This window comes from Martes martes (genome assembly GCF_963455335.1).
Source record: "Martes martes genome assembly, chromosome: 5".
Lineage (NCBI taxonomy): Eukaryota > Metazoa > Chordata > Mammalia > Carnivora > Mustelidae > Martes > Martes martes.
This window is the reverse complement of record NC_137892.1, coordinates 49,891,518-49,909,326: the sequence shown is the minus strand read 5'-3', so window position 1 is coordinate 49,909,326 and position 17,809 is coordinate 49,891,518.

The following is a 17,809-nucleotide window of genomic DNA, read 5'->3' as shown; positions in this document are numbered from 1 at the left end:
ATCAAGTCCCACATCAGGCTCCCTACTGGGCAAGGAGTCTGCTTCTCCCTCTGAACTCTCTCCTCTCATGCTCTCTCTCTCTCATTCTCTCTCTCAAATAAATCAATAAAATCTTTAAAAATAGATATATATAATTCATGAAGAAATTCAACTACTGAAATTTTGTGGGTAAATTTTTAATAATGAATGGTTAGTTGTTCAAGATAACCAAACTCCAGATGTACACAAAACTGACTCTAAGAAGCTAGTGTGATCACCATGAGACCTCAGGAAAGATACTGTTTTTAACACTGAATATTTCCTGATAAGTGTAGTAGCACTCCACCTTGGAATGCACTTTATTACCATTATCACACCAACTGTGAGGATAATCTTTTCTTTCCTTTATAGTTTAACCATTTGTTTATTCATCCCTTTAACAAATGCTTATAAGCATCTATATGTACCAGGTATTGTGCTAGAAACTGAGGACATAAAAATGAATTAGACATAGCCTTTGTACTTGCCATTAGGAAATCTACAGCCTAGGGGTGCCTGGGTGGCTCAGTCATTAAGCATCTGCCTTCCACTCAGGTCATGAATCCGGGATTCTAGGAGCAGGCCCCACATCGGGCTCCCTGCTCAGGGGGAAGCCTGCTTCTCCCTCTCTCACTCCCCCTGCTTGTGTTCCCTCTCTCACTCTCTCTCTCTCTCTGTCAACAAATAAATAAAATCTTTTTAAAAAAAAAAAAAAAAGAAGAGAAACCTCACTCTAGTTAGAAAGAGGCATGTAAGTACATAAGTACAATAAAATATAAAGGCATATAAATACAAAATATAAGCTTCTAGAATAGAAGTACATACTAGAAAGGCTCAAAGAAGATAAGGTTCAATGATAGAGGTCAGTAGTTAGGAAAGCCTTCAAACAGTAACGAACCTGAATGTTGAATGAAAAGTTGGTACTAAATAGGAGCAAAAAGAAAAAAATCATAATGGTAAGAAGGAAAATATTAATGCAGGCAAAAGTGCTGAATACCTAATCATGGTAGTGTAACTACAAGCTATTCAGGGTTTTTTTTTTGGTGGGGGAGGGTATATGATTTATTTATTTATTTTAGAGAGAGAAAAAGAGAGCATGAGAGCACAGGAGTAGGAGGGGGGAGTCTCAAGCAGACTCAAGCAATATGCAATGGCCCACTAACAAAAGACCTTGCATGTATGCTAAAGACAACACAATCTGCATCCTAAAGTCCTTCAATGGTTTCTGTTTGTAACAACAACAACAAAAATCCATAATGTCTACACAATTTATGGATCTGGCTTTCCTCAACGATGATCAGAGTAACATTTCACACTTTATTACACATCTGTTAGAGAGCTTATACCAGCATTTTAGTCTACCTGTTTTATATGCATATGTAAATAATCCCCCAGAACAAGGGTCTCAGCCTCTAGCAAACTTATATATTAAACAGCAATCCTTGCCACAGGTTTGCTGTCCCAGAAATATAGTGGATGGCTATACATGTTTAATATTATTACAAGAAGTAGTAGAGTATCTAATAGCAATTTGTAGTTTAGTTCAGGAAATTTCATATAACTGCAGTATCAATGTAAAGATACTTTCTGTTTTCAGATACATTATTTGGTCTTTGAATTTCCTGAAATTCATAATATATTTTAAAATAAATGTATTTCATAAGTGATTCTGCTGTAATCAATATTCAAATAAAAGTCATGAATTATAACTTGCTAGCAATGTATTATATGTAAATAAGAACAGAGGTGAGAAAGAATCCCCAAATTGGGGTGCATGGCTGGCTCACTTTGAAGAGCATGTGACTTTTGATCTCAGGATCATGAGTTCAAGCCCCATATTGGGTGTAGTGATTACTTAAAATTTTTTAAAAATTATTTTTTAAAATATTTTATTTATTTATTTGTCAGAGAGACAGCAAGAGAAGGAACACAAGCAGGAGGAGTGGGAGAGGGAGAAGCAGGCCACCCACTGAGCAGGGAGCCGGATGCAGGACTAGATCCCAGGACCCTGGGGTCATGACCTGAGCTGAAGGCAAGACACTTAACTACTGAGCTACCCAGGCGCCCCATAAATAAACATTTAAAAGAAAGGAAGGGAACAAGGGAGGGAGGAAGGAAGGGTACCCAAACTACTTTCAGGTATATTCATAAACACCAAATTATTATTTCCATCCCTTTTCATTGTCAGGTTGATTTCTGTGTGAATCTTTACACTCAAGTAATAAAGCATGATGGCTCAACATCCCATAAAACAAAGTTCAAACCAAACCATTGTTTGATAACCCTGAAAACATCAAAGAACTCTAGCATGATCCTTCCTGTGTGAAGATGACACTAACTCACCTTCAACAGAGATGAGATTCAAGTTGTTTTTCCACAATGGAGATGAACTTGCTCATCTGGCCAATTCTCTTGCCAAACCTCCCTGGTGAACAACAGCTTACATCTGCAAGATGAGTGATACCAGTGGTCACAGAAAATAACAAAATAAAATTGTTAATGTATAAATGAAACCTACGCCTTGGTCCCAAATCACTATGTTTTAGTCAACTAAAAATAAGGTCAAAGAAACATACAAATGCTATAATACTTACATACAAAACTGTACATGTACTTACTCTAACACATTCACTATATTCTATATATCACTGACCTAAAAAAATACAAATAGAGCCTGACCTCGATCCCTAAGTAAATTCTCAGCTATCTTACCTAAAACAAAGGTAAAATCAAAAGTGTATAATGAAAATGCTCAGAACACGAAAGCATGCCAACTTTACATCCCTCATCACAAGTAGCAATAACTGAGGAAATTATGGAATATTTTTTGTTAACGTTAGCAACATTCTCATAACATTAAATGCAGTATGACTACAGCCAAAATTACTTTGACATTTTCCAGAATTCTGAAAAATACTTCTATTTTTTTATGGAGAAAAATAATTACTAGCTACAGTGTTTATTCATGTTAATACAGACAGAGGTTTGTAGTTAAATATTCCTGATGTGGAATTTTATCAATTGCCAGTTGAATCTACTCCATAAGTGTTGAGAAGCTGGTTAAACATTACCTGAAGACACAGTTTTTAAGTAGAAGTAAAGTTGATGCTATGTGCTTCTTTATCATTTAAGGGAATAAAAATTGGATTAACATCTATTAAAAATTAGCAAGGAACTATTTATAATTAGATACAATTCAAACAAAATCACAATTAAGTATCTATGATGAGTAAGGCACTAACTATTTGGGGGTTCTGTGAACAGGTATAAGAATAACAAGGCATCACCAATAATCTCAAAGAAATCACAGTATCAGTATAATTGAAACATTCCACTTCCATTTCTACATAATTGTTTGCAATAAGAAACAGTTAAATTCTAACCTAGACCTCTGCTAAAACAGGAATGATGAAGTAGAAAAGCACAGCATCATACCAAAGCATGGTAGCTACCACAGGGATGAGGCTCTGGGGCTCCTCATTCAAGGAAATATAAGGAAGTTTCAAAAGAAATGTTGAGAAGATCAGCTACAACTCATAATGGAGGCCGACTGTCACCTGTAAACAAATAAACTTTGTTAATTTAAAGGCACTATACAAATGTTTCCAGTCACAATTCTGTTTCAATGGGTTATTCCCCTTAACAACTTTTCACTCTATTTCTTACCATAATTCCCTACCAACTCACCAAAATTGGAAGTCCTCTCCTAGGCTGCAAACTCGTGAAGTTCCTCTTCATTTTAGTTTCCCATTTCCACAATGACCAGCAGAATAACTTACAAATTGTAAATACTTAGTAACTGATAAGTTGATATGAACTAGTCAACTTACTCCCTTACTTGTCACTCCAAAAATTATCACTTATTATAGCTATATTCACTATTATTGGCAGAACAGTCATAGATGAAAAGACAAGATTATTTATTTAGCAAACAATTTCCTCAAACATCTACCTAGGTACCATGCTAAGTGCTACAGATAATAGCATAAATAGCACATGATCCTTGCCCTTAAGTAACTCAATCTATTAAGAAAGATAAAGGTGGTGTACTCTGAAAAGTACAAAACATTGATTAAAGTAATTGAAGGCGGGGCGCCTGGGTGGCTTGGTGGGTTAAAGCTAGGTGGTTAAAGCCTTTGGCTCGGGTCATGATCTTAGGGTCCTGGGATCGAGCCCCACATCGGGCTCTCTGCTCAGCGGGGAGCCAGCTCCCCCCTTTCTCTCTCTGCCTGCCTCTCTGACTCCTTGTGATCTCTGTCTGTCAAATAAATAAATAAAATCTTCAAAAAAAAATTTTTTAAAGTAATTGAAGGTGACACAAAGAAATAGAAAAACAGTCTATGCTCATGGATTGGAAGAATAAATATTGCTAAAATGTCCATATTATTCAAAGCAATCTACACAGTTAATGCAATCTCTATCAAAACACCACCATCATTTTTCACCGAGCTTGAACAAACATTCCTAAAATTTGTAAGGAACCAAAAAAGACACCGGATATCCAAAGCAATCTTGAAAAAGAAAAGCAAAGTTGGAGGCATCACAATTCAAGTTATATCACAAAGCTGCAGTGATCAAGACACTTTGGTACTGGCACAAAAGCAGATAGATTGATCAATGGAACAGAACAGAGAACCCAGAAATGGACCCTCAACTCTACAGTCAACTAATCTTCAACAAAGCTGGAAAGAATATCCAATGGGAAAAAGACAGTCTCTTCAACAAATGGTTGGACAGCAACATGCAGAAGAATGAAACTGGACCACTTTCTTATACCATATATGGATTAAAGACCTAAATATGAGACAGGAAACCATCAAAATCCTATAGAAACACAGGTAGCAACCTCTTTGACATTGGCTCTAGCAACTTCTTAGGAGATACATCTCCTGAGGCAAGGGAAACAAAAGCAAAAGTGAACTATTAGGACTTCATTAAGATAAAAAAAAAAAAAAAAACTTCTGCACAGTGAAGGAAACAACCAACAGAACCAAAAGGCAACCTGTGGAATGGGAGAAGATATTTGCAAATGATGTATCTGATAAAGGCTTAGTAACCAAAAGGTGGCTCAGTTGGTTAAGCATCTGCCTTCGGCTCAGGTCACAATCTCAGAGTCCTGGGATCAAGCCCTGCATCAGGTTCCCTGCTCAGGGAGCAGTATGCTTCTCCCTCTGCCTGCCACATCTCTCTCTCTCTCTCTGTCAAATAAGTAAATAATATCCTAAAAGAAAAAAAAAGAACTTATCAAACTCAATACTCAAAGAAAAAATAATCCAGTTAAGAAACGGGCAGAAGACATGAACAGACATTTCTCCAAAGACATACAGATGACTAACAGACACGTTGAACAGACACTCAACATCACTCATCATCAGAGAAATACAAATCAAAAATATGATGAGATACCACCTCACACATGTCTGAATGGCTAAAATGAAAAACATAGGAAACAACAGACATTGGCGAGGACACAGAAAGGGAAACCGTCTTACATGGTCGGTGGAAATACAAACTGGTGCACCCACTCTGGAAAACAGTATAGAAGTTCCTCAAAGTTAAAAATATAACTATCGTATGACCCAGCAATTGCATTACTAGGTATTTACCCAAAGAATACAAAAATACTGATTTGAAGGGGCAAATCTACCCCAATGTTTACAGCAGCATTATCAACAATAGCTAAATTAGGGAAAGAGCCCAACTGTCCACTGACTGATAAATGGATAAAAAGGTTGTGGCATATGTATACAATGGAGTATTATCAGCCATTAAAAAGAATGAAATCTTAACATTTGCAACAATGTGGATGGAGCTAGAATGTGTTATGCTAAGTAAAATAAGTCAGAGAAAGACAAATATAGTATGATTTTACTCATGTGGAATTTAAGAAATGGAACAGATGAAGATAAGGGGGAAAAGATAAGGGAAAAAGAGAGGTAAATCGTAAAACAGACTCTCAACCATAGGGAATAAATTGAGAGTTGCTGGGGGGAAGGTGGGGGAGGGAGGATAAGTTAAACGGGTGATGGGTATTAAGGAGGGCACTTGTGATAAGCTGAGCGCTGGGTGTTATAAGTAAGTGATGAATCACTAAATTCTACTCCTGACACTAATATTACACTCTATGTTAACAACTAGAATTTAAATACAAACTTTTTAAAATAGAGAAAAATAAGAATGATAAAGATAGATAGAGTCACTAGGATATCCTATAATCAGTTTATAGCAAGTTTTCCAAAAAGTGTTACAGGAAGTAAAAGAAAGGGAAAACTGGCTTAGAATAAAGGCTTTAGAGAAGAAATGTCACGTGAAATATTAAGGAAATTAGCAGCTGCTGGACAGATGGACAAAAAGAAAACGGATATTCTCAATGGAGGGAAGTAAAAATTATAGAGGTTCAAAAGAATACAAAATATTCTGCGAACTTCAGGAAGCTTTTTGGAGAGTAGCAAATGAGGAGAAAGAGGCATGAGAAAGGTCACAAAGATGCCTATAATGCTAAATAGCTGGACCTATGTCTGACTGAAGGAGGTAAGCCAGGAGAGTGATGTAATCATTAAAAAGATCCTGGCAGTAGTGTGAAAGACAGGAGGAAGGACAAGACTGAGGCAAAGGACTAAATCACATGAGACAAAACTGTCTTGACCTAATGATTTATGGAATTATGGTGACCCAATTCATCATCAATGGCCATTAGGTCTATTACTCAATGGGTCTCAAATTCAGATAGATATTTAGAGACTCCAGGTGCTGATTTATTTTAGAAAACTGTTATCTAGTATAATCTCAATCAAAAATCATGGCAGAAAATTCATAAGAATTCTATCAAGATGTCAAAATATTAATAACAAGTAGTTCTGGGCAGTGGGGATACAAGTCACATTTTTCTTCTTGTTAATCATATATTTCAAATTTTCTACAGGGCAAAATTAAAAATAAATCATAGGGGCACCTGGGAGACTCAGTGGGTTAAGTCTCTGCCTTCAGCTCAGGTCATGGTCTCAGGGTCCTGGGATTGAGCCCCACATTGGGATCTCTGCTTGGTGGGGAGCCTGCTTCCCCCTCTCCCTCTGCCTGCCTCTCTGCCTACTTGTGATCTCTCTCTCCCTTTCTGTCAAATAAATAAATAAAATCTTAAAAATAAATAAATAAATAAATCCTAGGGCAATTCTTTGAAACTTAAAAGCTAGACCCGGCGTTAACCCTAAAGAGCCAGAGATTCCTTCACCACATAAGTGACCCAAAGCCTCCCTTCACCACCATGGCCCATTATACATAAAATACTTGCTCCTGCATTAGAACCTAAACCCATATCCTCTCTGTTTCTGTAACACCCTCTTGTTCTGAATGTCTATCTAAATTCCAACTTCATACCACAAGCTATACTGATTTTGTAAATGAATTCGCAAAAGCTCATTATCTGCCCCATACATTGTGACACTCAATCACATCATTTATTGAAAGCCTTTCTAAATCGTTCTCCAGTCTGTTCTTCATGTGTTTTTTTTTACAAGAATATTAGAGCAAAATCAGTCCTATTCCAAAACAAATATTCAGACATGACTCATTTATGGGTATCCATGCATATAATTACAACAATGAATTGATCAACTAAAAATTTATGTATATAACCACTACTAAAGAGTTTTCAAATCTATCATCTCAGAAAAAATTTGCCTACCATTAATGAGTTGAATTATGTCCCCTCAAAAATATACTGAAGTTCTGGGGTGCCTGGGTGGCTCAATGGGTTAAAGCCTCTGCCTTCAACTCGGGTCATGATCTCAGGGTCCTGGGATCGAGCCCCGCATCGGGCTCTATGCTCAGCAGGGAGCCTGCTTCCCCCTCTCTCTCTGCCTGCCTCTCTGTTTACTTGTGATCTCTGTCGTCAAATAAATAAATAAAATCTTAAAAAAAATGTATTCACTTTGTTTAAAAAATATACTGAAGTCCTAACTTTCAGTACCTCTGAATGTGACCTTATTTGGAAAGATAGTCATTGCAGATGTTCAACCTAAGATGAGGTCATAAGGGTAGGCTCTAATCCAGTATGACTGGTGTGTTTATAAAGGAAAATCTGGACATGGAGACAGAAAGACACACACGGAGGTCACCACATGAAGATGAAGGCAGGGATCATGATGACGCTGCTACAAGACAAGGTACACCAAAGATTCCAATAAACCACAAGCTAGGAGAGAGGCATGAAACAGAGTATCTTCCTCACAGCCACTGGAAGGAACCAATGCTGATGACACCCTGATATTGGACTTCAAGACTCCAGAACTAGACAACAATAAACGTCTGTTGCTTACGCTACCCCTTTTGTGGTACTTTGGTACAGCAGCCCTAGCAAAATAATACGCCTACTAAGGGAAACCATGATTTTTTTTTTCCCCTGGAAGTCACTAAAAGACAAAAACATTCCGAAGAAAGACTACAAAAAAGAAATAATAAACTTTCCTGCTATTCCTTTTTCAATCTGCCTGAAAGGGTGGTATTTATACCTAAGCCATCCTAGTGCCAAAAAATTCTAAGGACAGAGTTTCATCATAAAACAGCACATAATCAAACAGAGAGAATATTATTCTATAGTTACTGGGACATGAAAATACCATGAAATTTATATAGATTTCCTTTGTTTTGTAAAAGAGTTGCTCTGTGCTTTTTTATGTGCCTGTGAGAATACAATTTGACCCTTATAATCAAAAGGTAATATAATCAGTTACTCGATAAGAAGCAGTGAAATCAGCATAGATCAGTCATGGGCTCTGAAGTGACACATACTTCACTTCAAATCCTTGCTGTGTTACTCATCTTCTATGTGACTTGACTGTGCAAGTTACTTAACCACATTTGGGCCTCAAATTCACCAGTAAAATGAGAATTTTACATCTTACATAAACTGATTAAATACTATATATAATATGCTTAGCATACAATAAGAAGGTTTTACTATCTATATAAAAAGTAAAATTCATAAATGAAGGGTTTTTTACAATTCTCTAGGGTAGGATAACTATTAGGCAAGTTTATGTAAGAACAAAACTCTCCATCATACACACTATATATAAAAATACAGTCTTTGGCTAGTTCCTTAAAATGCAGGATTTTCAGAATTTTAAAACTATTTGTCAAAGTTCAGAACACAGGGATGTCTAGGTGGCTCAATTGGCTAAACATCTGCCTTCAGCTCAGGTCATGATCCCCAGGTCCCGGGATTGAGCCCTGCACCCGGCTCCCTGCTGAGCGGACAGCCTGTTTCTCCCTCTGCCTGCCATTCCCCCTGCTTGTGCGCGCGCTCTCTCTCTCTCTCTCTCTGGCAAATAAATAAATAAAATCATTAAAAATTTTTTAAAAATCCAAAACACATTTAAATGTATTAGTATTGGAACTGTAATATAAATAGGATCTTGGTGACTTTTGGCTCTGTCACAAATATCAGTTGGTATGTTGCTTTCAAAGCTCTATATCACTCCCTTATTCTTTAAGATCACTAAGTTCCAGCCAGTCCAAAACAACTACCTTTACAACTTAGACTGACATGAGGCTGAGTCTAATAGTATAGCATAATACAATGTACTCTTCTACCAGGTATTACTGATGTTTTTGTCTTTTTTAAAATATAAATCTTATAAAATACACCTCAAAAATGTAACTAAATAAAAATAACTGAATAAATTTTGGAATTTGTGTATTTGTTTTGAGAAATGTATAATGTATAAGTAATGCAAAACCCAGTCAATCTCCAAAATTCGAAAGGACCTTGTTACCTCATGTGAACACTCTATACAAATATAAATTATGCTTTGACTTTTATTGCAATAATAATAAACTGAAACTTACATCTGCATCTATATATAGTGAGATAAAAGAAGCTACATAACTAAGTCCAAAAAGACTATAAATATTATATGGAGAATAAGGGTATTTTTGTTCATCCTTTTTCAAAAACAGCTATCTACCTTGGTCAAATGTGTTAGCAAATATATCAACAACCCGCTTCTCCTTGTTTGACAGGCAAATAGTAATTATTCTCAGCATCTTTTAATAAGCTTCAGTGAGCTATAAAAACATGTTCATGTGTAATGCTATATAAAAGGTTCAATGCTAAAATTCAATGATATTACCATCAAAGCTAAAGGGGAGTCAAGACCACACACAGGTATTTTTCTAAATATTTTTGAAAACATGTTTGCCTTCATACTTAGTTTAATTCCTAACTTTAAGTTAAATGTACTTTGTTAGTTGAATTTTTAAAAAATGAACCTGTTTCTTGCTAAAAAGCAGCACAAAGGGGCACCTGGGTGGCTCAGTTGGTTAAGGCTCAGGTCATAATCCTGTAGTCCCCAATCGAATCCTGCCATCAGGCCCCCTGCTCAGCAGGGAGTCTGTGTCTCCCTCTGACCCTCCGGCTTCTCATGTTCTCTCTCTCTCTCCCTCATTCTCTCTAATAAATAAATAAAATCTTAAAAAAAAAAAAAAGGCAGCACAAAGGCTGCTTTTCAGAAACAGGCAATTATTTTTTTATTTAGAGAGAGATAATTAGATTGGCATACTTAAACAAGATAGAGTACTAGGAAAAATTCTTAGATCTTATACTTTAAAAAAAAAAAAAAACAAACTATTTAGGGGCACCTGGGTGGCTTGATCCATTAGGCATCTACCTCTGGCTCAGGTCATGATTCCAGGGTCCTGGGATGGAGCCCCGCATCAGGCTCCCTCCTCAAAAGGGAGTCTGCTTTTCCCTCTCCCACTGCCTCCCCCAGCCCCCAAAGCTCATGCTCTCTCACTCCCTCTCTCTCAAATAAACAAAATCTTTAAAAAAAAAAAAAAAACTGATTCGAAGTTAGTAAATGCCACATCCAATTTATTCAAGATACTACATTAATATTATTTTGGCTGACCCTAAGTTATAATTTTTTTAATGATTTTATTTATTTATTTGAGAGAGCGAGAGTGAGAAAGCACAACCAAGGGGAATGGCAGAGGGAGTGGCAGATTCCCCACTGAGCAGGGAATGTGATGTGGGGCTCTATCCCAGAACCCTAGGATCATGACCTGAGCCAAAGGCAGACACTTAACTGGCTAAGCCACCCAGGCACCCCAATCCCAAATTACAATTCTAAGAATTTTTTCAAAAGATAAATAACAGCAATGGAAAACTAAATATATTTTCTTTCCCTCTTAAAGTCTTCATGTAGGAGTATTTTAAAAATCACAAATATATTATATTAGGAAAATATAATCTGTTAAATTATGGGCAAAAGACCATATGAATAATTATTCCCCTGAAGGCCAATGACCATCCTTTTACCTACCTCATATGCAGTAAGCATGACAAGAACTCAATAAATAGATGTTAACTATCTATACCTCAAAAACAATAAGCACAACAGTAACAAAATTCTCATAAGAATCAAATAATGAGAAAATCCTAAACAGCAGGGATTTCAAAACAGGCCATGAACAAAGTTTTACAACATGCAAATCTAACATTAGTAGAAGAAAATTCTACCCTTTTACCCACTGAAAAATACATCATGAAATTATGTATTGGCTGTGTCAACAGAAAATACACAGCCAACACTAGTTTTGAAATAATCTCCACTTGGTCTGAAGTGAAGTCATTAGGGACTGAGTAGAAACAGTGCAGATATTTAAGCACCTATAATCCTGGTAGTATATATGGCAAAAAAAAAAAATACAGTACACAAACAAACACACACACACTTTTTTAACCATATTCAGATGTTGCTGTAAATAACACATTACCTTTCTTAAAAGGTTGATATATAACTAAGAGAGTAAAATAATATATATGGGCTATAGATTGTTGTCTCTCACTGAGGTCTCTCTGCTCTTAGCATTACTGGCTTGGTGGTTAAGATTCCATATTCTCACCAATACAGTCCAAATTCATATTACAGACATAGAGAAAATAAGTTAGTCAGGGGCTAATTTCCCCTACCCACACCATTCCTATCGAGTTTCACCTACTTGCTAAAGCAACAAGGGGAAATTCAAAATTCCTCATATTACACATTACAGATGTTCACCAGAACTTTCAACTAGACAAGAAATGCCTTTGAAATATTTACACATAGGCAGGCAGGCAGACAAACACACAGACACAGAGACACACAGACACACACACACACACAGCTTTGTCTCCAGACAGAAATGTTACAGAAATGAAAGAAATCATATCTAGTGAGTGTTAGCAAATAAAGCAATGTTAAATAAAAGGTGTACTGAATGTTGGTAGCTGATTACACTGGGTCTCTCCTCCCCACACTAATATGCTAGGGAAAATTTCCTACCAGAAGCTGCTGAATACGTAAGATAATTGACCTAAAATAGAGAAAAATGTGTTACCTGGGTTGCTTGTTAAAACACAACTATCTTGAGAATATTTATAGCACTGACAAAGCTACTATTAGTAGTTTCATCTTCCCTTAAAAGAATGATTACTACTATCACAAGTTTCCTAGTATATATTTATAGAAGGAAGCAAATAATTTATTAAACCAAATTTTTGGTTTTGAGGCAACAGACTTGGGAAAAGATAGTTTTACAATAGGATACATTAACTCCATCTCTAGTTATACTGATATTTTTTCATAGGAGAGGCATGGCACTGTGTGAATATTATGACTCAAGCTTACTCATCTCAACTAAGAATGAATTAAATTTGTTAGAGTAAAAACCTGAAAGAGAACATACATGCATGTAATTCTAGGTTGCCATTTTTAGAATAGGGTTTTTCTCCAAAGGGATTTTAAAAACATGTTTCCACATTATTCTATTTGTGCTATTCTCACTTTAGTGCTCTGGTAAGTTGGTTGCTAAATAGAAACAAGAAACAAACTCATTCTCAAATAGAAAGTCACATGTGATTTGACCATAGTATAAGTTACAAAAAAAAATTTTTGGTCAAAATCTTGACTGCCAAAATATATTGAAAAATGGATACATGTACATGTAAAGAGACACTCAAATTTGTGTCCATCCCTATTGTCCTGTTCCAGTTACCATGAGAGATCAGAAAACTGATCACATGGTAAGAAATCTATAGAAAGCGTCATTGTACCAAACTATCATTTTTTCCAGGAAAGTCCAGAAAATAAAGAAGAAAATTATAGGCTCTGCAGGACACATACAGTCTTCTCATTCTATAAGTAGCTTTCAGGCTGATAAGCCTTCAATGTTTTTCCCTACAGAAAAAAAATATTCTAAGAGAAAAGTCTCTCTGGCATACACAATCACAAAGTTATACAAGCCTGTAGATGGTCTTTAATTACAGGATACCACAGTGGTCACTCAGCCAGTACCCAAAGATGACAATGTGGACTGAAGGAAAGAGTGCTTTGAATCAAAGTCAGGAGAACTGAGCTTTATTCTTAGCTCTGGATTTACTATATGGTCTTGGGTAAGTTACTTAAACTTCTCTGAGCCTTTGTCTTCTTTTGTTCTATTTTATTTCATATGGAAAATAAGAGGTTATCAAAAAACTTTAATTACGGCTAAAGGACATCAAAGAACATGTGGATCTATACACAACTTCACAGATGAGGACAGTAAAGCAGAGAAACATGACCACTGACAGTTAATTAGATAAAAAGGTTTCCAACAGTCTTCAGGTCCAACACTTAAAAATTTATCTAAAAGGACAAATCACTATGTCAAGTTTTTTGACATGTTAGAGAAAATACATAAAAGGCAAAAAAGAAAATCATCAAATTTAGGATGCTGATTATCTCTTCAAAAAGCCTTAAGGGTGGGTGCCTGTGTGGCTGGGTCAGTCAAGCATCTGTCTTCCGCTCAGGTCATGATCCTGGAGAGGCCTGCTGGGATAGAGCTCCATGTCAAGCCCCACAACAGACTCCCTGCTTAGCGGAGAGCCTGCTTCTCCATCTCCCTCTGCCATCCCCCCCACCTCACTTGCACTCTGCGGCTTTATCTCTCTGTCAAATAAATAAGTAAAATCTTAAAAACGGAAAAAGAAGAAAAAGAAGAAGTTGTCATCTTAAGGGATTATGATCAAGAAGAGGTTCAGTTGCACTGGTAACATTTTATTTCTCAAACTGAGTGCGGAGTACAGGACTGTTTGTTTTTCTTTATATAGCACATTTTGTCTGAAATACCTTCTAATCATTTTTTTAAGTAACCACTAAAACATCTTTAACCAAAAACTGAATGAAATAAATGAAAACATTTCTCTGGAATATTAAAGGTCAATGGAAATAGTGCATGGGTTTCAAACATTCTCCTGACGAGCTTAAAAGGTAAATATCACTATGATCCCCCAATATATGGAAAAAGAAAGAATGCTAGGCTGTAAATATGTTTATATAGGTGTTAGCATACACACACACACACACACACACACATACATACATACATACTTATAAAACTATTTCCAACTTCCAGGTTGGTAAAATATTAAAAGTACACAAATAGCACAAAAAACAAAACAAACTCTATTATTAGCAGCATGATTAAGCCACTTAAGAATACTGAGGTACCTAATAATTTGTACTCTAAACATCTGCCTAAGAAAACTACTTTCAAGAGTCACATCTGATAGCCTAGAGTATAATCCTCAGGGTTCTTTGTTTGTTTATACTGCGACTGCAGTGATTTACCTAAAGTAACCAGAGGCCTTTGCAAACCTCTACACAGAACCTACCTGTAAAAACTAAGTGCCTCTGAAATCTCCGAAATTTTCCAACAAGAAAGTATAGGTCATTCAGCAAAATTTATTTACTGTATACTACCATAAAAGCTATTTAATTGTTATCATTATGATGCAGATATATAATGGAAACAGATGTTCCTTTTTCCTTTCAGCAAAGCACAGGAAAAGCATAAACTTGCTGATATTGCATGGACTACTATCATAGCACAATAGAGGAAAAAAGACATTAGCACATGACAATATTAGTTTTTACTACACAACTAATTGCATAAAAAGTATAACTTGAGATCATTAAATCAATATAATTTTCAGCACTACAGAAGGGAAACAAATAGATTTGTATAACCAGCCTATTTCACATCTGCAGATGAGAAAATACTTCTGAGAGACTAAGTACATGCAAAATGCTGCCACTGCTTTCAGAAGACAAGGAAAGAGTGTCGTTCTGTTTTCTTTGCTCGTGTAACATAAATTAGAATGCTGCTGCCTCTACACGGAAATTTTTTAAACAGTACCAGTATAAACTGGAAGAACCTTTCTGGAAAACAATCTGGCAATCAATATCAAGAACCTCAAAAAAAAAGTCTATACCCTCATCCAAGTAAATTCTTTTATAATAATATAAGGAAATAACCAGAGGGATGAGTAAGATTTATTTAAAATGTCATTCATCATAACTTTATTTACAATAATGGAAAATTAGAAACCTAACTCTCCAATGGTAGAACAATGATTAACTTAAATACACATGTTAAAACATTAAACAGTCAAAATAAATGACTTTAATAATAATCTTAATTATACAGGAAATTTTTCACTATATAATGCCAACTGAAAAAAGCAGGATACAAAGTGGTATCTATCTATATAGTATAAGCAACACGTGTAAATGCTTGGAGGAAAAAGCAGAAATATGTACAAAATATCATTTTTAACTTTTGTAAGTTAGTATGAGCAAATACCAGTCTTTTAATCACAAAGCTATATTTTCATCAAACAAACAATTCTCTTTCTGTGCTCTAATACTCTTTGTCCTTCTCCAAGGTTTCTAAAAATTCTTTGCATCAAATAATCCTATACATATTTATAAATAAATTGATTTAAAGTTATGTTGCCATATTATTTGATCTTAAAATCTGGCATACAAAGAAAAGTGTCTATCAATCTCATAAACAACACATTTTTTTCTGAGTTAAATAAGATACTTACAAATTTGAGAAAATTTTTATGGTACAAATATTATAAATACTTACTTAGAAACTATTAATATGATGTGTTTTAAGTCACCAAGTCAAAGAAATTTTTCAATTAAAACTATTTCTAAACCAGATAAAGTGGCCTATTAATTGCTCTTCCCAATATGCCAATAAAAAGTTTGCCAAAGTTCTTATTAGGATTCCTGGTTTCATGACTCTATTTTTACAAAAAAGAGCTGATTTGTCTTAGGCTATTACTGTCTATTACTTCTAGAAGTCTTGAGGAAAGGTGGGAAGCAGCAAATTCTGGCAATCTGCCTAAAGAGAAATCAATGAAACAAATTAATCCTTTGCAGGCTGCAATGACACAGTAATCCATCATTCAGAGCTGCTTTTATATACCAAATCAGAGAGCAGAGGAAAGAGCCCTGGGGGACATCACAGACAACAACTTACACCAACACTGGGAAAATACTGAGGAATCAGTTTATTTAAAGAGGATAGATTTCAGTTGATTGCCTATTTTGTCAAATAAAGATTTTTTCTTTCACAGCGTAGTGAACCCAAGGCCCAACGACTTTATCTTCAGAATTCAGTACCACAAATATGCTAGCTGACATCAAAAGGGGATGAATGTTTTTAAATAATTAGCATCATTAATCAGTATAAACAAATACCTGGCTAGAGTAATATTACTTTTTCCATTAAAATTCCAGGTGTTAAACACATTCCTTGTTTTCAGTAGGGACCAACTCTAAAATTCAGCCACTAATCTACAACTCAATTGACCAATTCCTGGTAAACCGCATGTGAAGTATTTTTTTCACACATAACATGGAACCATTCACAATATACGTAACTTTCTAAGTATTCTGTTAAATTTAATGACTCGCAAATTTTAATTTCATCTCCAGCCACAGAAGTTCCAACAGCAAATCAGACTATAAATAACTTGTTTTGAAATAATAAACAGTTCTTTAGCTTTTAATATCATCGACAATGCTGAAAGATAAAATCAAAAAGTGGTTTCTTTTTAAAAAATAAACTTATATCAATGTACAGCAATACATTCACACAGAGTACATTTATTTACACATACAAAAGAACATCTAAATTCACTCATGCCTATGTAGAAACTTACACACCTGAGTATGTCTTACTAGAGTAATGCATTCTGAGTGGAATTATACTTCCTAGATGAAAACTAAGGACAAGAACGATAAAGCCACAATACATTACTATTGTTAAACATGTATCATTTTTGTGGTTAAATGTGAGATGTGAAAGAAAAGAATTTCCAAGAAATATACAAAACAAGACCAAAAAACCTGTCACAATGGTCCCTGAAATGTTAGAACCCAGAATACCTAATCACAGATGCAAAATAGAAAAAGGTTAAATAAATGCTACCTCGTCAGTTTTTGAGTGGCATCTTCGATTCTGCAGTCCACGGCCATATGATTGCAATTCCTGGCCATGCTGATACATTTTTAATTCAATACATGGATCTAGTATTTATTGATTTAATAAGGTTAGGGTATTACATTGTTGCTGCTACCGATGAACTGTCAGCAATTCAATCTAGTAAAATCTTACAGAGGAATATATATTTTAGGGGAGAGAGAGACAATAGCTATGTAAATGTAATCCCTTCACTACATATGGTAGTGGCAAGAGCAAAGCCCCTTCTTTCCCAGTCTGCTTTGAGCTCCAGACATTTGCTTTTACTAAAGATGTTGGCCGCCAACTGATTGTCGTTACAGTGAAGAGACTGCAGCAAAGCCTTGCAGGTACACCTTCAAAATTAGGGAAAGTGATGATTTATCTCCCAGTTTCCACCCTCTGGCCTCTCCTCATGGGTTCTGAGGCATGTACACATGCAAGAACACACACA